Source organism: Mus musculus, chromosome 18 (assembly GCF_000001635.26).
Source record: "Mus musculus strain C57BL/6J chromosome 18, GRCm38.p6 C57BL/6J".
NCBI classification, from domain to species: domain Eukaryota; kingdom Metazoa; phylum Chordata; class Mammalia; order Rodentia; family Muridae; genus Mus; species Mus musculus.
Window position 1 is genome coordinate 45,378,838 of NC_000084.6, and position 22,799 is coordinate 45,401,636.

Sequence of the window (22,799 nt, forward strand, 5' to 3'; positions counted from 1 at the left end):
GAGAAAATACCAAATATTTGTTTTTCTGAATAAGGCTTCTTACCCTTACCAGGGTGATCTCGCTTTCATTCAGCAATCACAATTTGGATCATTCCTCCTTCATCCAGCTTCACAAATGCTTCTTCCATATCTATAACCATATTTTTCCAATATTTTATGCTTGTCTCAGCCCAGTGTCTGGGCTCATATTCCCTGGAGGAAGAATTATATTCTGGATTGAGTTGACATAAATTGTCTTTTAGGAGAGAAACAAGTTTTGAAGAGTGTGTTAGATATGGAGATTGACATTCCAAGCACGTGACTGTTTCCTCTTGATCCTGGGCTCTCAGCTCACCTGTTCCCACACTCAGAATCCACAGTTAAAGTCTAGAGTACCAAGGGGATTCTTTCGTTAGTACTGTTCAGATTTCTCTCCTTAGTCTTGTGTGATTTTATACATACATACATACAGACATACATACATACATACATAAATACATAACATGCGTGCAGATACACAAATGTTTGATTATATACATATGCATACACATATACATCATATACACACATACATATAAATCAAAGATATCATGGAGAAGGATCTGAGGAAGGCAAAAGAGGGTGGTGGGGAGGATAGATATTAACAACACACTTAAAATACCCATTATCTCAAGTGTCACCGGGAAAGCCATGGATTTGCACAACTAATATGTAATAATCATACACACACACACACACAGAGTATATATAGTATGATGAGATCTCATAATAGTAAGGAAATAGTAGCCATCAGTGCGCTGTGAAAATATGTGGTGTCCTCATTGATTTTTATGTTTGTTTTTATCTTTTGTAAAAGAAAATTGCTTATTCCATCAGCTGCATCAGTCCATGAATGTTGCAAACCCAATTCCTTCGTCACCCACTGGCCTTTGTGTTGTAAATCTGTCCCATCTTGTAATAGAAGCTCTAGAGACACAGAAATGAGATAAGACATGATTTTAAAGATGAGTGTACCATGTGTGTATATCCACTGCCTTAAATTTTTTTCAGCTCTATTGAAATAAAATACTTACATAGTCTTAAAGTTAGAATATATAATTAAATTTTAACAAGTCCATTGTGTTTTAGGACCATCATTACAATATAATTTTCAATTTGCCCCCATTGAAAAGGAGAATCCTAGCTGTTTTAAGTTATTATTATTTATTTTTTAAAAGTCAATCTCTTTCTCATTTCTCCCTTCCTCTTTTGTCAGTAAGCATAATTACCTGGTGTTTCTATACAATTATCTTCTGGAGAGTTTGGATTGTTAGAATAGACTTTATGCTGGGGATCTAATTCTTTTCCCTGAAAATACTTTGAACCTTTGCTTATATTACAGCATGTACCTGCACGTTATCCCTTCTTGTGACCAAATCCTGCTGCATTGTGTGAAGTGGCCACCCTTCACCTATGCATGCATGCATTTGTTGAAAGGCATTTGGAATCTTTCCTTTTTTTTGCTCATATTAGAGGGATTCATGTTAACTTTTGTGAAGGAGTATGTTCTCTCAAAGAATGTCTGAGCCTTACCATCTGAGGAAGGCTAAGAGGCTAAGTGATTTACAAAGTAGCTACATCTATTTACCTTGCTACCAGCAAGGTATGATAATCCAAAAAAATTATTTTAACCAGCCCTTAACATTGTCTTAAAAGTCATGTAGTAAAGTCTGCAGGTCTGATTTACAGTTCTCTGTTGACTAATGATGTTTAATATCTTTTCAAACACTTAATGGTTATTACTGTATGTTATTTTTGGAGAAATGTCTAAATAACTTGTCTCTTTTTAATAGGATTATTTGTATTTTCATTACTGAACTATAAGTGGTTTTTATATTTTCTGAACACAAGTACTTTATTAGATGTTCTTTTGAAGAGATTTTTCTCAGTGTATTAGCTTTTCCTTTTCATGTTACAATTTGCAACACAAAGGGCTTCCATTGTTGTTGTGTAAAGGCTAACTTACCTATTCCTGTGGTTTTTGTCAAGTGTTCTGGTTGACTGTCTATGAATCCATTATCTAGCTATGGTGACACAGGTTCAACCCCCACTTTTTATTCCAAGAGTTTAAGAATTTTACCTCTTACATTTCACTTGACATGTTTTAAAATAATTTTATGTGAAGCGACTGAACTATTGTGCATTTTATTTTAATTCTTTTGTACATGGCTCTCGGATTATCTTAGCATCACAACCAAGGCGTTTTGATCTTTATTCAGCTGCATTGGCATCCTAGTGCAAAACGTGCTTGATATACATGAAATAAATGGCTTATATTTAATACTAAATTATATTTCATTGAGCTATAAATCTGTATGCCAAGTTGTTCTAGTTACTCCTGGTAATGCACAGACTTTCTTTTTGAGGGGCGGTGAGTATGACTTTTCCATACTGGATCTTCTTTCTGAAGAATGTTTTAGATCCCTTGAATTTCTGTATTGACATACAAATTTTATGATTCATTTATGAAAAGAACTAGAATTTTAATAGGACTAATCTTATAAGTCAATTTGAAGATCATAGCTAATGGAACAGTATTTCATTTTCTGATCCACGTGTATAAAATCTCTATTCATTCAGATCGTCTTCACTTTCTTTTACCAAAGTTTTGTACCTTCTTTTCAGATTTATTTCATTTCATGTGTATGAATGTTTAGCCTGGATATATAAATGTGTTCCGTGTGCATGTCTGGTTTTGGCTTTACTTTTCCCTTTTTGGATATGACATGCCTTTTTATTATTTTTTATTTTATTTTATTTTATTTTATTTTATTTTATTTTGCCTGATAACAAGAACTAGAATCTCTAGGACCAATGAACAGTAATCATGTGAGCAGTTATTATCTTGTTTCCATTTTAGGAGGAAAGTTGCATTCATTTTTGTTTTTTATCATTACATAGTAGATTTGCTACAGCTTTTTAGTATGTTTGGAGATGTCTTTTAATATGGTTAAATTTGCTTCCAATCCAAGTTTATTGAAAGCCTTATTATGAATGCAGGTCTCAGGACTGTCAGATTTTGTGTGTGTCTCTATTATGATAACCATATGAGGTTTTTGTCTCAGAGACTATTAATATAGTGGTTTGCATTGGTTGACTTCCTACCTGGCATTGTGGGCTAGATTTTTATGTGGCTAGAGTCACATTGTTAGTATTTTAATTAAGGTTCTTACAACCATATTTGTATGCTGTTTTACCGTTTTAGTTGTTCATCATGTCTCATTTTTATGTACATAGAATCATAGGATTTCTTGACGCATATCTTATCTCCATAATGTTTTTTTGTTTGAGAATTTTATACATTGATATGATATGTTTTGATAAAATTCACACACAATCCCATTCATTACCTATCACCTCCCATCATTCATTTCTTTTCAGTTTCGTATGCTTGTTGCTGTTGTTGTTGTTGTTAAAAGACTTCTGAGACCACTTAGTACTGCCATGAGGTGCATGGTCGTGGGTCTTTCTGCTGGAGCATAGGTGGCTTCACAGGTGCCTGATGAAAACTGACTATCTTTTACCCAGTAGCCATCAATTGCCAATAGTTCCTCAGCTAAAGATGGCGCTTCAGGAATCCCCTTCCTATCCACCCTGGCATATTTTGTCTGCCTTGATCATTTCTGAGTGTTGTGCATGCATTCACAGTCATGGTTAGTTCACATGTACAGCCACCCTGTTGTATCCGGACATCATTATTTTGCTGTAGTTATTCACTAACTCTGGCTCTTAGAATCTTCCTTTCTCCTCTTCTGCAGTGAACGCAACTCTAGGGAGTCAGAGTTGTGATATAGATGTACTGTTTAGAGCCGAGCACTCCCTAGCCTCTTGTAATCTGCAAGTTGATCAGTTGTGGGTCTCTGCATTAATAACTTTCTACTATACAAAGAACTTTCTCTGATAAGGCCTGAGAAATGTATTACACCACAGATATATAAATAAAACCTGAGACAGTTTAATACTATGTATATTTAGCAGTATAATAGTAGTATGTTCTCTTCTGGGTCCTATTACCCTGCAGTCATCCATGGGTTCTTAGCTCTATTAATGGTGAAAGGCATGCCAAGTCTCTACCTTATTAAACAGAATTTAAATCTAATTTAAAAGTAGTTGGTTACATTAACATTCATATTATTATAGCACCACTGAGCACATTTTGTCATTCACAGGATTCACAGATGGATAACCACGTTACTTAATTTTTATTTCCCAGGTACTAAGCCTAGCAACTTCTAGCACTATCAAAAGCTAGTCAGTAAGGATGCAGCTTCCAGACGACTATCACCTTGGTATTTTTCTGTGTTCTGTGATGGTTCTGTGGTGACTTCAAGAATAGGATCTTACCATCTAATTTTGTATATAACCAAGAACATTGGACAATTTTTATCTTGTAGTGTTTGAGTTCCTTGGGACTGTAAAGATATATAACTTCATACAATGTCTCTATAAGTGTTCTGTTCCATAAATTTGTATTGTTTGAGAACTCCATGCATTTATCAAATGTGTTTTGATCAGATCCTCCTCAATCCATCTCCAGAAGCTTCTATAGTAATAGGTTTCCCTGAGTCATGTCTTCTTTCCATACTCCCTCATCTACGCTGCCCTCCCATGTCCTACCCCACTTAACCCTTCTGGTCCCTTTATCTTTTTCATAACCCCTTTGTTCTATCTTCCTTCTGTAAAGTTCCCTGCCAAATGACTTACTCCTGTCCTGGTTTCTATGGTACTCCAATATACACACATATATCAAAAAAGGTCAAAGCTAGCATCCACTTATAGAAGAAAACAATTTGCATTTGCCTTTCTGTGCCTGGGTTATCTGACTCAGAATAATTATTTTCAGCTCCATTCATTTACTTGCAAATTTCATTATTTCATTTCTCTTTACAACTGAATAATATTCTATTGTATAAATGAATCACATTTTCACTTATCCATACTTCAATTGATTGACATCTAGGCTCTTCCCATTTATTGGCTAGTGTGAATATATCAACAGTGAACATTGATAAACAAATATCTCCATGTTATGATAAAGAGTCCTTTGAGTATATATCCAGGAGTAGTATGCTGGATAGTTTTATGTTAATTTCATTCAAGCTAGAGTCATCTGAAAAGAAGGACCCTCAATTGAAGAAATGACTCGATAAGATTGGGCTATAGGGTGTGTTTTTAATTAGTGATTGTCGTGGGAGGGCCTAGCCCATTGTAAGTAGTGGCATTTCTGGGCTGGTGGTCCTAAGACCAATAAAAAAGCATGCTGAACAATGAAAGCAATTTTATAATTGGGCATCAATCCGACATGAGGAACTGTATTAAAGGATTACAACATTAAGAAGTCCAAGGACAACTAATCCAAATATTTTATTCTTCACACTTTTTATACAGTCCAAATGCTCTAATCCTTTAAAATAGTGGTTCTCAACTTCCTAATGTTCCAGTGCTCCAATACAGTTGTTCCTCAGCCATAAAGTTTTTTTGTTGCTACTTCATAACTGAAATTTTGCTACTGTTATAAATTGTAACGTAATGTCTGATATGAAGGATATCTGATATGCAACTCTTATAAAAGAGTCATTTGGCTCCAAAGGGGTCACAACCCACAGGTTGAGAACCCGTGGTATAGAATCCTATCTGCAAATGAGAGTAATTTGACTTCTTCCTTTTCTTCTTGTATCTTCTCGGTCTCTTTGTCTTGTCTGGTTTTTTTTGTTTGTTTGTTTTTTGTTTGTTTGTTTGTTTGTTTGTTTGCTTAAGACTCCAGTACTACATTGAACTAGGTGTTTTGGTTGTTGCTGTTCTTACTCTTAATTATGGAATTATTTACCCAGTCTTTGGAATAAGGGCTTTAGAAATATGTCCTTATGATCTTCTGGATTCCATTGATTTCCTTTGTAATGTTTTCTTGTGCATTTGTGAGTTAGAGTCTTCTCTTTCTTTTCTTTAATGTGAATAAGAATGTGTCAATCTTATTCTTTTCAAAGAACTAACTTCACTTCAGTGATTGTTGGTATTTAGTTTTAATTTCTATTTCATCAGTTTCTACCCTGATCTTGCTCAGTGCTTCCTGTCTGCTGCTTTTGGGTATTGTTTGTCCTTTTTCTTTCAAGGCTTTAGAGGTGGTTATGAAGTTTCTCTATTGCGTTCTCTCAGATTTTTTGATGTTTAGCCTTGGAGCTAAAAACTTTTCTCTTAAGACCATTTTCATTGTATCTATACGTTTTAATATGTTATTTTTTATCTTCATTCAACTTAGGAAAATTTAATCTTATTTTAATCTCTTCCCTTCATTATTTTGTAACGTATTCTTCAATCTCCACAATCTGTGTGTTTTCTATGGATTCTACTATTGCTCATATCTAATTTTATTCCTGGTGCCTCAATTAGGAAAAAGAAATTATTTCAACTTTCCTGTATTTGTAGAGATGCTTTATGTTCTAATATGTGGTCTATTTTGACCAAGGCTCCATGGGTAACTTACCGTTTTCCATAATTTAAAAGATTTGCAAAGGATTGACATGAACTCGATTGTGAGTATTTGGTGGAATTGATCATTGGACCAACTGGACTTACATTTTCATTGAAGGAAGTTTCAAGATTATTAACTCTGCCGTTGTATTCATTATTGGCTTATTAATATTTTCCAAATTTATTGAAGACATTTGGAAATCTTATCACTCAATTTATCCAGTTTGGACTACTATGTTCTTTGGTGACGCACAGTTTTCACAGCATTCCCTTAGAATTCTTTCAATTCCTGCAAAGTGGGAAGCAATGCCCTGCTTTCATCCTGATCTTTAGTATCTTGAATCTTCTCTCCCCTCCCATTTTGTCATTCTATCCAAAGATTTGTTGAGTTTGTTGATTTTCTCACAGAGCCAAGTTCTGATATATCCAGTTCCTATAGATACATCGTTGTCCTTTATTTCATTCTCCACTGCTCTAGTCCTATTGTCACCTCTATTCTGCTTGTACTTGCTTATTTTTTCCTAGTTTTTAAAGGTATAAATCAGTTTTAGATATTTGCAAGAATCAGTCTTATGTAGCCTAGGCTGGCCTTGAACTTCTGATCTTCTACCTCTGCCAGTGCACCCTTTGGTGTGTATATAACGTATGTTATTTCCAAAGTACTAAGACCAAGTATGTGGCTTAATTTTTGTCTCTGCTTCTTATCTTAAAGGGCTATAGCTAAGGAATCACTACTAAATTAGATAAAGTGTATAACTTTTTATTGTAATTAACCAATTATATTTCCCTCTAGTACCCATGACCTTTATGATCCTCATCTAATTCATGTTATAGAGAAAAATCATTTGCATGATGTAATTGATTTCAATAGACACAGGGATTTTCCATGAGAGTCAGTCAATGGCCAGGCTAATTAAGCCTTGAAGACACAGAGAGATTCTCAAATATATTTAATAAGCTCCTAAATTAAAACAGCTTTCTAGGTAGTTCCTTCTCCAATGTGTTTTAGTACAGCATTGTCCCTATATTCGTTCAAAAGCAGCAGGCATGGTTGCTAGGGGAGACACCAAACCATGAGAAAAATGAATACCCCTTCCTTCTTCCTGGGACTTCTATATGGTCATCTTTTTAGTTTTGGTTTCTTATGATATGCAGCCTCAACCTCAAAAACAGGAGGCTCCCGAGTCTACAACCATTATAGTAATTTATGTCTAGCCCTAAAATTGAATATCTGATGTCATGTATCCAATAAAAAAAAAAGACATTATTTGCCTTTCATGGTTATTTTCAAAGGACTCTTATTGGCTCTCAAATTTGGATTTTTTTTTTTAGCAGAATTTCACTTCTACAGGATAGAAGATCACTGCATACTTTCTTGCCTTTAAGGCTATTTTATGGGTGCTGGGATGCTGGGTGCTTCAAGGCAGTGAGTAGAGAAAGGAGGAAAGGCTGGAAGGTTGGTGGTGGTGATGCTTTGTTTTGGACTTTAGTTTTTTGTTTTTGCATTTGATACCTAAATCTGTTTTAATATTAGATCCCTTTTGTTCCCAATATAACATAATTCATGCGATGTGGTGAAGCTCATCAGTTACAGCCGGCCTCCCTTCTGTGACAGGCTAAGACTCAAGGGTCTCGATGTGCTTCTCTACAGAAACTCACATACAGTATTTAGATTGCAGATGGTGACCCTGAGAAAGTTAAGTGGTTTTTCCAAGCTCAGACACATCTCCTGCCTGGACATCTAAGGATTTTCTCAGCTTCTACTCCCACCTCCTAGGGAGAGTAACACTGACATGAACGCTCACTCCTTCACCTGCCTTTCCCTCTTCCTGTTCTCCCGGATTTCCTCATCAAACACACCGATAAGCACAAGAGTCAGGGAAAGGCTTTCAGCCTAATTCCTGATGTGATCATAGTGTATCCTGTAGTGATTTTGTTTTGAGTGACAGTGCTACATTATGCTACAAACCACAGAAACCTCATGGCTTTGGGAAGCCAAGCCGCAGGATGGCTAATTTTAGACACAGTGAGGAAAACATATTTGTTGCATTAATCCACTGAGATTTGGGGCCAATTCATTACCACAATATGATGTACCATGTCCTTCTTAATATGATTTCTAAAACTCAGTAGGAGAAGAGGTCATATGAAGCCAATCTAACATCAAAGACTCAGTTCGCAAACAATATTCTCAGTGTTTGGTTAATGAGGAGAACTAAGGACATAGCATCCGCTCTGTGAGCTGAAAGATACCAGGATAGAAGAACAAATTAAGAGAAAAAAATTGGGAGGATTTTTTTAGTAACTGTTACTTTCAATTCAGCTACTCATGCCTTTGTATTGGCCAACTATGGTCTATTTTTGTTTAATTAAAATAACTAATTCTGGTAGTTGTGTGACACCTGGAGATGAAAAGGATACACGTTTAAGCTCAGTGTTCCGACTTTGAACATTTTAAAAATGATTTGCAAATAAATTTAAATCCCGTGCTTTAGAATGACACTGAGGAGCTGGGCGTGGTGGTGCACGCCTTTAATCCCAGCACTTGGGAGGCAGAGGCAGGCGGCTTTCTGAGTTCGAGGCCAGCCTGGTCTACAGAGTGAGTTCCGGGACAGCCAGGGCTATATAGAGAAACCCTGTCTCGAAAAAACAAAACAAAAAAAAAAGAACAACACTGAGATTTTAGATTTGTTACACTGTTTGACAACAGACTGCAGTGACCCCAAATTACTAATAAGTAAACTGAGTTCATTAATAGCTGCAGTCATTTATATGTTACATCAAGTTTACTTCTTCTTGTATGTTTTTGTAGTGTTCCAGTGCTGCTGCCAGTACATTAGGTGGCGATCTAATTGCCTATTTATAATAGTCTTAAATAACCTATAGAGATGTCCGAATTTATTTATTATTTATTTATTTGTTATTTGGTCACCATAGGTGGAATGAAAAAAAGGAGGATGGGAGCAAATGGAAAGGAAACGCTATTGAGCTAGCACAGCACTAGCAGAGAGTTCATTCAGAGAGGAAAATCCCAAAATATGCAAATGGGGATTAGTTAAATTTAAATGGGGTAAATAGATATTGAATTTCATTTAAGGATAATCCAGTCTCTTCTTAGGCAACAGCATCATTTTTTTTCCAACCCTTTATACTCTATTTAAAATATCCATGCCCTATATGCTCCCAGTGATATATTAGAAATCATAAATATTAAGCTGGTAGTCCTTAAAAATTATCTCAGTGATTCCTTTCTGAAAACATCTGCATCCTATTATAATCAGATTGTAGAGGGTGTGAAGTAAACTCATTATTTGTTACACTTATGAAAGTGAAATATTTAAGGTGTTGAGATGCACAACATAGCTATTGGTACTTCATGGTTCCAATCAAGTCTGACTTCCCTAAGACTTGATAACACTTTGAGAACAATAGCAACATGGCTTCTTGCTTTATTCTTCTTGGAATATAGTCCTTTTATTTTAACTTCCTATTTTTATTTTTTATTTGTAATAAATGAAAACTTGCTGGAAGTTTAACTGGATTCATTCCCAAATGGGAACATTCTAAGCATGGTCTCTAACCCTCCTTGTCACTGATGTTTCTGCTCTGTCTTAGTGATGCCTGGACTGGGAAGTCCCTTTCCTGATAACTGTGCTCTAACCTATACAGAACCAACAGTTAATGAGGAGGCCGTGAAATGGAAAGAGAGCTAGGAAGGGTACAGCAATGATTTAGAGGGAGGAAAGGGGAGGGAGAGTGTTGTAATTATAGTATAATATCACAAATAAAATAAAAAAGAAGTATCTAGTGCCTCAGACAGGATCTTACCTGACCCCTGGAACCCTGCCTCCTCATTTGTGGAGAAAAGGACAGAAAACACTTAGTCACTGAGGCAGCTCCACTATTCAGCTCACGGCCTGTATGTTTTCTTCTGTTGTGTATTATCGGCTAACTTTCTTTCTCAACCTATTATATTATATGATCATCACAGGGAAGCCTCTATATTCTCAGTGGAGAGTTGCTTGCTGGCAGCTTCCTAATTATTGTCATCACAGGTCTTGCTTGTGGGCATCGTCCTCCTCTCTGTGTTCTAAAATCATTATAAGTCTTTCTTGTCCTTGAAAGACAGGGAATCAGAAACATCCTAACACCCTCCGTCTGTCCCAGAATGACTTTCAAGCACATTAAATCTGTCTGCGTGCACCCCTTGAGGGCAGTTTTTACAAAGAAAATGTTAGATGCTTTTTTTAAATGATCTTTATCTCTCCATTATATCCAATCTGCTAAATTTTCTACAGCCCTGGCCCTTTATGGGATAAAAGGTACATGGAAACAGAATGGAGTTGTTTATCACAGAGACTCAAACGATAGCAAATTCAGTCTAGGAACTAAAAAACCCATTTCAATCAAAAGTGACTTAAATTTATGCAAAGCCCAGAAGAATCAGCCCTGTAGGAAGTAGATATAAGAACTCCATATCACAATGGGAAACCAGTAGGCCTGAAGAATGTCTAGGTTCTAGGTCTTTTATGCTACTGATTGGATTTCTGCAGGTGGGTGTTAACAATATCATACCATAGACTTGGAGAATTAACACTCAAAATGGAGTAAATCCACAATTTTCTAGATAAGATCTGTACATTTCTTTTTATACTATGATAAAGCCAAAAATACACTATACACGAATCAGTGCTGCTACAGTAATTTCCAGGCTTCTGGCTTCATGTGAGACTTCTAAGCTGATTCACTTAGAAGTATCTTCGGTATCTAACCCAGCTTGGAACACCATGCTAGTCAGCCCATGCTCTGGATCTTTACTTAAATCACCTTCCATTTATTCTCCGTGATGATTTGTGCCTTTACTTCACAGAACGAAAAGAAGCTACTACTGTTCATTAATATCCTTTAATTCCAACTACCCGTCATTGCTGGTGCCAGCATCTCCCATTCTCTCTCCAATAAACTGAGAGGGTATTAAAGGCCATGTCTGCTCTGAAGCTCTTGTATAGACCAGACCACCCACTTTCTAGAGCAGTGACTTTTTAGCTTTGGCTGTGCATCTGGAGGGCCTGATGAGCTTTTAGAAACTGCTCTTCGACTGTTACAAGCTGGGAATGGGAGCCAGGAGGTGGAAAGGTGGGATGGTAGGGATCCCTGCTGTGTTGAATTTTAGATAAAAATATACTGAGACAATTCAGAGCCTCCTTTGACCAATGAAATCATCTTTTAAGAGGGATGTTCAGCCATCATTATCTTTTCTGTTAGAAGCCAGACTTAAACTTCCACTAAGGAAAGACTCTCCCATGTGCTCTCACGTGTTCAGTTCCAACTCTCAGCAAATGCCTGACTCTGAATGCCCCTCCTGATTCCTGAGTACCTGGATGGCATCCTGCATTCTCTACTGGCTTTTCACTCTCAAGAGAATGTACATGCTCTCTCTCTCTCTCTCTCTCTCTCTCTCTCTCTCTCTCTTCCTCCCTCCCTCCCTCCCTCCCCCCTTCTCCTTTGCCACCATCTTCGTCCTTCTCTCCTATAATAACCTCACGTGGAAATGTTTGGCCTGGTGTGGTCTGTCTGGAGCTGTGCGACAAGCACAACACTCTCAACATCATTTCCAGTCTTTCTGCTCTCTTGTGCCTATACTTGCCTAGGTCACTCTGAGACCTCTGCCACCTTTATCTTTCTTAACCTTCTTCTCCACTCAATACAGAGTTCCTGTTTAACACTGGCCTGTTCTGGGGTCGTTGCTAGTTGGGCTCCCTCCTCTATCCACTTCACAGTTTTCCCAACTGGCTTTTTGTTCAACTGTGCATCTCTTTGCAAAAGCATTTCAATTGGTTCTAGACCTCTTTTGAAAAATATCCTGAAATGTATGGACTTTTTTCATCATTCATCAAATTTTTTACTGAGGCTCATAAAAGTTGTATTTACATTTGATTAAATTTATCCCATTGGTTCTTGCACTAATAAGGGAATCCCTAAAGAGTGAAGACCCCCTCTCAAACGCACATCTCAGAATCCCTCCAGATACCGTAGTGTTCTCTTGGTTCATGGTTTACTTCCAGTTTCCTTATTCAGCACATGCCAAGGGAGGCTGAAATCTTAGGATTTGGAGAATTTTTTTTTTTTTTTTTTTTGCAATTAAAATTTTTCGTTCCCGAGCCTCAGCAGCAGCGGTCGCCATCTGGGTTCCGGGACTCCGCGGGACCTAGGAAATTAGTCTGAACAGGTCAGAGGGTGCGCCAGAGAACCGGACAGCTTCTGGGACGGGCGGAAGCACAGAGCCGCTGAGGCAGTACCCTTTGCAGGCTGCAGACAGCCGGCCACCTTCAGGACCAGAGGACAGGTGTCCGCCTGGCTCGGGAGGCGGCCTCAGCCTCAGGAGCAGCGGTCGCCATCTTGGTTCCAGGACTCCCTGGAACTTAGGAATTTAGTCTGCACAGGTGAGAGTCTGCACCACAGAAGCTGACAGCTTCTGGGAACTGCCAAAGCAACACAGCTTCTGAGAGAGGCCCTGTTTTGGGCCATCTTCTTCAACCAGGAGGAGGTCCAAAAACAAGATATCTGCGCACCTTCCCTGTAAGAGAGCTTGCCAGCAGAGAGTGCTCTGAGCACTGAAACTCAGAGGAGAGAATCTGTCTCCCAGGTCTGCTGAGAGACGGTAACAGAATCACCAGAAGAACAATCTCTAAACAGAGTCAACTATAACTACTAACTCCAGAGATTACCAGATGGCGAAAGGTAAACGTAGGAATCCTACTAACAGGAACCAAGACCACTCACCATCATCAGAACCCAGCACTCCCACTTTGCCCAGTCCAGGGCACCCCAACGCACCCAAAAACCTAGAGCTAGATTTAAAAGCATATCTCATGATGATGGTAGAGGACATCAAGAAGGACTTTAATAAATCACTTAAAGAAATACAGGTGAACACTGCTAAAGAGTTACAAGTCCTTAAAGAAAAACAGGAAAACACAATCAAACAGGTAGAAGTCCTTACAGAAAAAGAGGAAAAAACATACAAACAGGTGATGGAAATGAACAAAACCATACTAGACCTAAAAAGGGAAGTAGACACAATAAAGAAAACTCAAAGTGAGGCAACACTGGAGATAGAAACCCTAGGAAAGAAATCTGGAACCATAAATTTGAGCATCAGCAACAGAATACAAGAGATGGAAGAGAGAATCTCAGGTGCAGAAGATTCCATAGAGAACATCGGCACAACAATCAAAGAAAATGGAAAATGCAAAAAGATCCTAACTCAAAATATCCAGGAAATCCAGGACACAATGAGAAGACCAAACCTACGGATAATAGGAGTGGATGAGAATGAAGATTTTCAACTCAAAGGACCAGCAAACATCTTTAACAAAATTATTGAAGAAAACTTCCCAAATATAAAGAAAGAGATACCTATGAACATACAAGAAGCCTACAGAACTCCAAATAGACTGGACCAGAAAAGAAATTCCTCCCGACACATAATAATCAGAACAACAAATGCACTAAATAAAGATAGAATACTAAAAGCAGTAAGGGAAAAAGGTCAAGTAACATACAAAGGCAAGCCTATCAGAATTACACCAGATTTTTCACCAGAGACTATGAAAGCCAGAAGAGCCTGGACAGATGTTATACAGACACTAAGAGAACACAAATTCCAGCCCAGGCTACTATACCCAGCCAAATTCTCAATTACCATAGATGGAGAAACCAAAGTATTCCACGACAAAACCAAATTCACACATTATCTCTCCACGAATCCAGCCCTTCAAAGGTTAATAACAGAAAAAAACCAATACAAGAACGGGAACAATGCCCTAGAAAAAACAAGAAGGTAATCCCTCAACAAACCTAAAAGAAGACAGCCACAAGAACAGAATGCCAACTTTAACAACAAAAATAACAGGAAGCAACAATTACTTTTCCTTAATATCTCTTAACATCAATGGTCTCAACTCCCCAATAAAAAGACATAGACTAACAAACTGGCTACACAAACAAGACCTAACATTTTGCTGTTTACAGGAGACACATCTCAGAGAAAAAGATAGACACTACCTCAGAATAAAAGGCTGGAAAACAATTTTCCAAGCAAATGGTATGAAGAAACAAGCTGGAGTAGCCATCCTAATATCTGATAAGATTGACTTCCAACCCAACGTCATCAAAAAAGACAAGGAGGGGCACTTCATTCTCATCAAAGGTAAAATCCTCCAAGAGGAACTCTCAATTCTGAATATCTATGCTCCAAATACAAGGGCAGCCACATTCATTAAAGAAACTTTAGTAAAGCTCAAAGCACACATTGCACCTCACACAATAATAGTGGGAGACTTCAACACACCACTTTCATCAATGGACATATCATGGAAACAGAAACTAAACAGGGACACACTGAAACTAACAGAAGTGATGAAACAAATGGATCTGACAGATATCTACAGAACATTTTATCCTAAAACAAAAGGATATACCTTCTTCTCAGCACCTCATGGTACCTTCTCCAAAATTGACCACATAATAGGTCACAAAACAGGCCTCAACAGATTCAAAAATATTGAAATTGCCCCATGTATCCTATCAGATCACCATGCACTAAGGCTGATCTTCAATAACAAAAAAAATAACAGAAAGCCAACACTCACGTGGAAACTGAACAACACTCTTCTCAATGATACCTTGGTCAAGGAAGGAATAAAGAAAGAAATTAAAGACTTTTTAGAGTTTAATGAAAATGAAGCCACAACGTACCCAAACCTTTGGGACACAATGAAAGCATTTCTAAGAGGGAAACTCATAGCTCTGAGTACCTCCAAGAAGAAACGGGAGACAGCACATACTAGCAGCTTGACAACACATCTAAAAGCTCTAGAAAAAAAGGAAGGAAATTCACCCAAGAGGAGTAGACGGCAGGAAATAATCAAACTCAGGGGTGAAATCAACCAAGTAGAAACAAGAAGAACTATTCAAAGAATTAACCAAATGAGGAGTTGGTTCTTTGAGAAAATCAACAAGATAGATAAACCCTTAGCTAGACTCACTAGAGGGCACAGAGACAAAATCCTAATTAACAAAATCAGAACTGAAAAGGGAGACATAACAACAGATCCTGAAGAAATCCAAAACACCATCAGATCCTTCTACAAAAGGCTATACTCAACAAAACTGGAAAACCTGGACGAAATGGACAAATTTCTGGACAGATACTAGGTACCAAAGTTGAATCAGGATCAAGTTGACCTTCTAAACAGTCCCATATCCCCTAAAGAAATAGAAGCAGTTATTAATAGTCTCCCAGCCAAAAAAAGCCCAGGACCAGACGGGTTTAGTGCAGAGTTCTATCAGACCTTCAAAGAAGATCTAATTCCAGTTCTGCACAAACTTTTTCACAAGATAGAAGTAGAAGGTACTCTACCCAACTCATTTTATGAAGCCACTATTACTCTGATACCTAAACCACAGATAGATCCAACAAAGATAGAGAACTTCAGACCAATTTCTCTTATGAATATCGATGCAAAAATCCTCAATAAAATTCTCGCTAACCGAATCCAAGAACACATTAAAGCAATCATCCATCCTGACCAAGTAGGTTTTATTCCAGGGATGCAGGGATGGTTTAATATACGAAAATCCATCAATGTAATCCACTATATAAACAAACTCAAAGACAAAAACCACATGATCATCTCGTTAGATGCAGAAAAAGCATTTGACAAGATCCAACACCCATTCATGATAAAAGTTCTGGAAAGATCAGGAATTCAAGGCCCATACCTAAACATGATAAAAGCAATCTACAGCAAACCAGCAGCCAACATCAAAGTAAATGGAGAGAAGCTGGAAGCAATCCCACTAAAATCAGGGACTAGACAAGGCTGCCCACTTTCTCCCTACCTTTTCAACATAGTACTTGAAGTATTAGCCAGAGCAATTCGACAACAAAAGGAGATCAAGGGGATACAAATTGGAAAGGAGGAAGTCAAAATATCACTTTTTGCAGATGATATGATAGTATATATAAGTGACCCTAAAAATTCTACCAGAGAACTCCTAAACCTGATAAGCAGCTTCGGTGAAGTAGCTGGATATAAAATTAACTCAAACAAGTCAATGGCCTTTCTCTACACAAAGAATAAACAGGCTGAGAAAGAAATTAGGGAAACAACACCCTTCTCAATAGTCACAAATAATATAAAATATCTCGGCGTGACTCTAACTAAGGAAGTGAAAGATCTGTATGATAAAAACTTCAAGTCTCTGAAGAAAGAAATTAAAGAAGATCTCAGAAGATGGAAAGATCTCCCATGCTCATGGATTGGCAGGATCAACATTGTAAAAATGGCTATCTTGCCAAAAGCAATCTACAGGTTCAATGCAATCCCCATCAAAATTCCAACTCAATTCTTCAACGAATTAGAAGGAGCAATTTGCAAATTCATCTGGAATAACAAAAAACCTAGGATAGCAAAAAGTCTTCTCAAGGATAAAAGAATCTCTGGTGGAATCACCATGCCTGACCTAAAGCTTTACTACAGAGCAATTGTGGTAAAAACTGCATGGTACTGGTATAGAGACAGACAAGTAGACCAATGGAATAGAATTGAAGACCCAGAAATGAACCCACACACCTATGGTCACTTGATCTTCGACAAGGGAGCTAAAACCATCCAGTGGAAGAAAAACAGCATTTTCAACAATTGGTGCTGGCACAACTGGTTGTTATCATGTAGAAGAATGCGAATCGATCCATACTTATCTCCTTGTACTAAGGTCAAATCTAAATGGATCAAAGAACTTCACATAAAACCAGAGACACTGAAATTTATAGAGGAGAAAGTGGGGAAAAGCCTTGAAGATATGGGCACAGGGGAAAAATTCCTGAACAGAACAGCAATGGCTTGTGCTGTAAGATCGAGAATTGACAAATGGGACCTAATGAAACTCCAAAGTTTCTGCAAGGCAAAAGACACCGTCAATAAGACAAAGAGACCACCAACAGATTGGGAAAGGATCTTTACCTATCCTAAATCAGATAGGGGACTAATATCCAACATATATAAAGAACTCAAGAAGGTGGACTTCAGAAAATCAAATAACCCCATTAAAAAATGGGGCTCAGAACTGAACAAAGAATTCTCACCTGAGGAATACCGAATGGCAGAGAAGCACCTGAAAAAATGTTCAACATCCTTAATCATCAGGGAAATGCAAATCAAAACAACCCTGAAATTCCACTTCACACCAGTCAGAATGTCTAAGATCAAAAATTCAGGTGACAGCAGATGCTGGCGTGGATGTGGAGAAAGAGGAACACTCCTCCATTGTTGGTGGGATTGCAGGCTTGTACAACCACTCTGGAAATCAGTCTGGCGGTTCCTCAGAAAATTGGACATAGTACTACCGGAGGATCCAGCAATACCTCTCCTGGGCATATATCCAGAAGATGCCCCAACTGGTAAGAAGGACACATGCTCCACTATGTTCATAGCAGCCTTATTTATAATAGCCAGAAGCTGGAAAGAACCCAGATGCCCCTCAACAGAGGAATGGATACAGAAAATGTGGTACATTTACACAATGGAATACTACTCAGCTATTAAAAAAATGAATTTATGAAATTCCTAGCCAAATGGATGGACCTGGAGGGCATCATCCTGAGTGAGGTAACTCATTCACAAAGGAACTCACACAATATGTACTCACTGATAAGTGGATATTAGCCCAAAACCTAGGATACCCAAGATATAAGATACAATTCCCTAAACACATGAAACTCAAGAAAAATGAAGACTGAAGTGTGGACACTATGCCCCTACTTAGAAGTGGGAACAAAACACCCTTGGAAGGAGTTACAGAGACAAAGTTTGGAGCTGAGATGAAAGGATGGACCAGGTAGAGACTGCCATATCCAGGGCTCCACCCCATAATCAGCATCCAAACGCTGACACCATTGCATACACTAGCAAGATTTTATCGAAAGGACCCAGATGTAGCTGTCTCTTGTGAGACTATGCCGGGGCCTAGCAAACACAGAAGTGGATGCTCACAGTCAGCTAATGGATGGATCACAGGGCCCCCAATGGAGGAGCTAGAGAAAGTACCCAAGGAGCTAAAGGGATCTGCAACCCTATAGGTGGAACAACATTATGAACTAACCAGTACCCCGGAGCTCTTGACTCTAGCTGCATATGTATCAAAAGATGGCCTAGTCGGCCATCACTGGAAAGAGAGGCCCATTGGACAAGCAAACTTTATATGCCCCAGTACAGGGGAACACCAGGGCCAAAAAGGGGGAGTGGGCGGGTAGGGGAGTGGGGGTGGGTGGGTATGGGGGACTTTTGGTATAGCATTGGAAATGTAAATGAGCTAAATACCTAATAAAAAATGGAAAGAAAAAAAATTTTTCATTCCCTAAACATTTTTATTTAACCTCACATTTAGTTGAGGGGATTCTGTTTTAAAATTTTATGCATTTTAAAATATTAAAATATTGAGAGTGTAGTGATATATATATATATACATATATATGTGTGTGTGTATATATATGTATGTATGTATATATATATATGAATGATAAACCAAACAGCAAACCAGGCCAAGGCGGTTCCACGTGAGAAAGTTTATTGTGCAGAAGCAAAGGGGCAGCGAGGCGGGTAGAAGGGCAGAGAAGAAAAGGAAAAGAGGAGGGGGTGTTCTCCTAATTTATACAGAAAATGACATCACATAAGTGAGGGTGGGAAGTGAGCCAAGTGGGTTGTGGGATTGAGAGTTGTTGGCCAGGCAACACTGGTCAAGGGTCACATTGTTAGGCCTGGGCTTGGAGTGTCCTGGTCCTAACAGTGAGGATTTTATTTCTTTTTACCCCTAGCAATTGGGAAGTCTGCTCTTCTGATTCTGAACCTATTGCTTTCCATGCTTTCTTCTTGCCATTGGTCTTCATTTGTAAGCATCTTAACTTTTTTTCCCATCATTCCCATATGGAGAGAAGAAAACCAGAGCAGAGAAACCCATTAGAATCCCAGTAATAACTTAGCGTCCACGTTTTCTTGTCTTTTGTCATAAACTGCTTTCTTAGAGTTAACGCCAAGTGTCAAACAAGACGTGGAGCTCTGACATCAGTGTCTATTGAGTGTTTGCACAGACTCAATGTCAAGTGCTTCTTGTGCATTTCTTCCCATCACCCTTACAAGAGCATCCTCAATTTACAGACAAGAAAGCAGAACAGCTGAAAGGTTGCATAGACAATGAAAAAAAAAAAAAAGAGGCAAGCACCTAGAGTTAGGATCATTGATATGTCCTAGTAGGAATAATTACTAAACAGTTTAAACTTTGCGTGCCATATAATGTTGCAATGATTCAAATCAGCCACTGTAGCATGAGTACAGCCACAGACACCCAGTATGAGAAATAAATGTGGCTATGTCCCCCTAAAATTTTATTATAAAAATAGATGTATTTGCCTTTGTGAGCAACCCTGCTTAAGATAGTAATGTTAATTTTTAAAACAAACAAGCAAACAGATAATGATAGCCTGGTAATGGGGCTTAATCATTTTCCATGCGGAAAGATTTTATGTCTGTGGCATTAGGTAAGCCCTTCCCAGACATCTAGGCATTTCAAGTGAGATTGGTGCAGGAAGCTGAGGACAGAAAAGAGGAAGTTGGTGGAGGTAAGGGGCATGCGCACAGGTTGGGGTGTTGATTTGAGAGGAGTGGGAGGATGCTTTCTCCTGGGCCTTCCATTCTTTCGGGCTCCACCACACGCAGGAATGCTGCTTTAAGAAGCTGAAATAATGAGGACCAGGTTAATGGCACCAGATTCACCGTCTATACCTTTGATATGGTGACACTCCAACCTCTGCATTTTTCAATCCTCTAATCTCTTGGACAACTAAGAATAATAAAGACTTCCTTTGAAAGGAAAAATTTAAAAGCTAGCCTCCGTGTTAATCAAAAAGAAAAATTCAGCAAAGGCCGCAAACTTTGCTATTACAGATGCATGGCTTTGGGGAAGAAAGAAATAGACAGTGTATTTGGTTCCAAGTGAATAATACAGTACGTGTTACTCATTTGGAACCAGGATCAGAGGACAAGACACAAGGAACCAAGACACAAGACAGGAACTGTAGACCTTTTACCCTCAGTACCACCATGAGTAAGACCAAAATTCCTAAAGGGTGATTTTGAAGTGAAAAATAAACATTATACTCAATTGGGAGAAAGAAACTAATTACTAAAGAAAGAATGGGAAAGGTAGAGTTACATTTTTTTCCCCCTGTGAAACAATTCCTATGCTCGGTAGTAGACCTTTCAGCGTGGTTCTGAGTAAATACTTGACTAAGGCAGGGGAGCGTGTTTCCCTCCAGGCGTGGCAAATCAGTCTAGTCTCATTATGAAATCAGCTTAGAACCCAAGACCCTGTTACCAGTCAGGCACACTGAATATTCTTCTCATTAACATTTTTCACCATGCATTTCTGCATCTATTGCTTCCAGAACCCTTGCCTCTGTAAACAGACAAGATGGGAAGAATTGATTTTTTTTTTCCTCATCATCAACTGAAGGTCACCTGTGGCCTTCACATCATTTGGAGGCTAGCTTTGTAAATATTCTCAGAAGCAGTTTTCCCAGAGTGTTCTGTTAGAAAGTAGATGTGCGAATTTGTCCTTGAACGTTCCTACATTCTTCAATCAAGAATTTTTGATACTCAGAATAGGATTAGGAAACATGTAATTTCTAGGTCTCTATCACCTAGAATTTGAAGCATTTTCTTAAATTAATGATCTGTTATCCAAACTACCCTGGGAATAAAATGCAGACTTTTTTTTTTAATACCAGCCCCAAACCTAACATAAGCTCACCTATTTTATTAAAATGTTATATTTAGTCTGATGAACTCAAAAAGAGATTCTTTTATGGTTTTCAAAATGTTCAATTTAGTGAAAAACTTTCCTCAATCAGTATATATTTTTTAATTGTTCTCACCAAATAGATTTTGTGTAAAGTAATTTTCAAAGTTGAGACTTTAAATTTTTTTTTTTTTTGAGGCACATAGACAACAGCACTGATTTTTTTTTTTTTTCATCTGTGGTCCTCGAAAGAAGATTGCATGTGTATTGACATTTCAGTTGAAATATTATTGAAGATAGTGGAGGTTAGTATAGGGGTTCGAAATTGCTGAAATTGCTGACAACCAAGGATGCTTGGTTTATTTGAATCCAGTGATCCAGACGGTAAATAAAAGAAATAAGAAAAAAGAATGAATGAGGAACACATGGCAGTGTCTCCCCTGCCCTGTTTAGCACTTTCGTATGAAACTGAAAGGTATGAGTAATGCCCTCTGACAACTCTCCTTTAATTCCAAGAGTAGGCTGAATGCACTGGCCTGACTTTGAGCCCCCGGTTCCATGCTTAGGCACATCTCCTTGTACAAGACAAGAATTCACAATCGTGTGTAGAGTGGCTCTAGGTTAAAATTAGATAGTTTAACTGGGATTCATTCTAAATAGTCCCTGGTATACGACAATGAAGTGGGCTATAGGGTTTCTACACTAGTAAGATGCCTACTAGAAGGTATGTTAGGAAATTCTGGAAAATAAAAACTCAACTTGTGTCTCTGCACAAAAGTAAATCATCATTTAAGAAATAAAGTAAAATTCACAAAGATTGGAGAAATGCTAACAGATTCTATCTCTTACAGACTCTTGTAGAGAGAATTACAAAAGGATGGGATCCAGCGAGAGGCCAGGGGAGCCCAAGGAATGGAGCAGGCTATAAGCAGTAGTGGTGAGTGTTTGCATCTAATTACTATGTGGGTATTTTAAGCAAACTGTGTTAAAGTTTAATTGACTGAATTGCCTGCCTTCTATGTGATCGCAACTGTTTTCGGCCTACTAGCTTGATATCCTTTCCCAGTGAATGACAGCTTGTTCTTCTCAAGTCTCCAAGTCTCTCTCTCTCTCTCTCTCTCCCTCTCTCTCTCTCTCTCTCTCTCTCTCTCTCTCTCTCTCTCTCACACACACACACACACACACACACACACACACACACACACACCAATTAATACTTAAATATATTTCTTGACTGAATAGATGTGCTCATGTTTAAATATTAAGAGTGGTTTCTGGTGAAAGAGAGCATTTTGATAGTATTAAATGCTGGGAAACATGTTATGTCTCAACACAATTCTGTGTTTAAACAGCCTGTGATCTCTGTATTTCTTCAGCCTCAGTTTTTTTCACGTGAAGCTGCTGTGATGATCTGAGACTCACTGAGGTGAAAACAGAGGTCACATGCATATTTG

The 22,799-nt window shown here is 38.2% G+C and overlaps 1 protein-coding gene across 2 annotated transcripts in view; it reads left to right on the forward strand.

The window, feature by feature from the left end:
- Kcnn2 (potassium intermediate/small conductance calcium-activated channel, subfamily N, member 2) overlaps positions 1–22,799 on the forward strand; it is a 417,138-nt gene that overhangs the window by 110,088 nt on the left and 284,251 nt on the right. For both annotated transcript variants that reach the window (XM_030250331.1, NM_001312905.2), the window contains exon 2: positions 22,197–22,282. The gene's annotated coding sequence lies outside the window, so the exon portion shown is untranslated. The remainder of the gene's footprint in view (positions 1–22,196; positions 22,283–22,799) is intronic.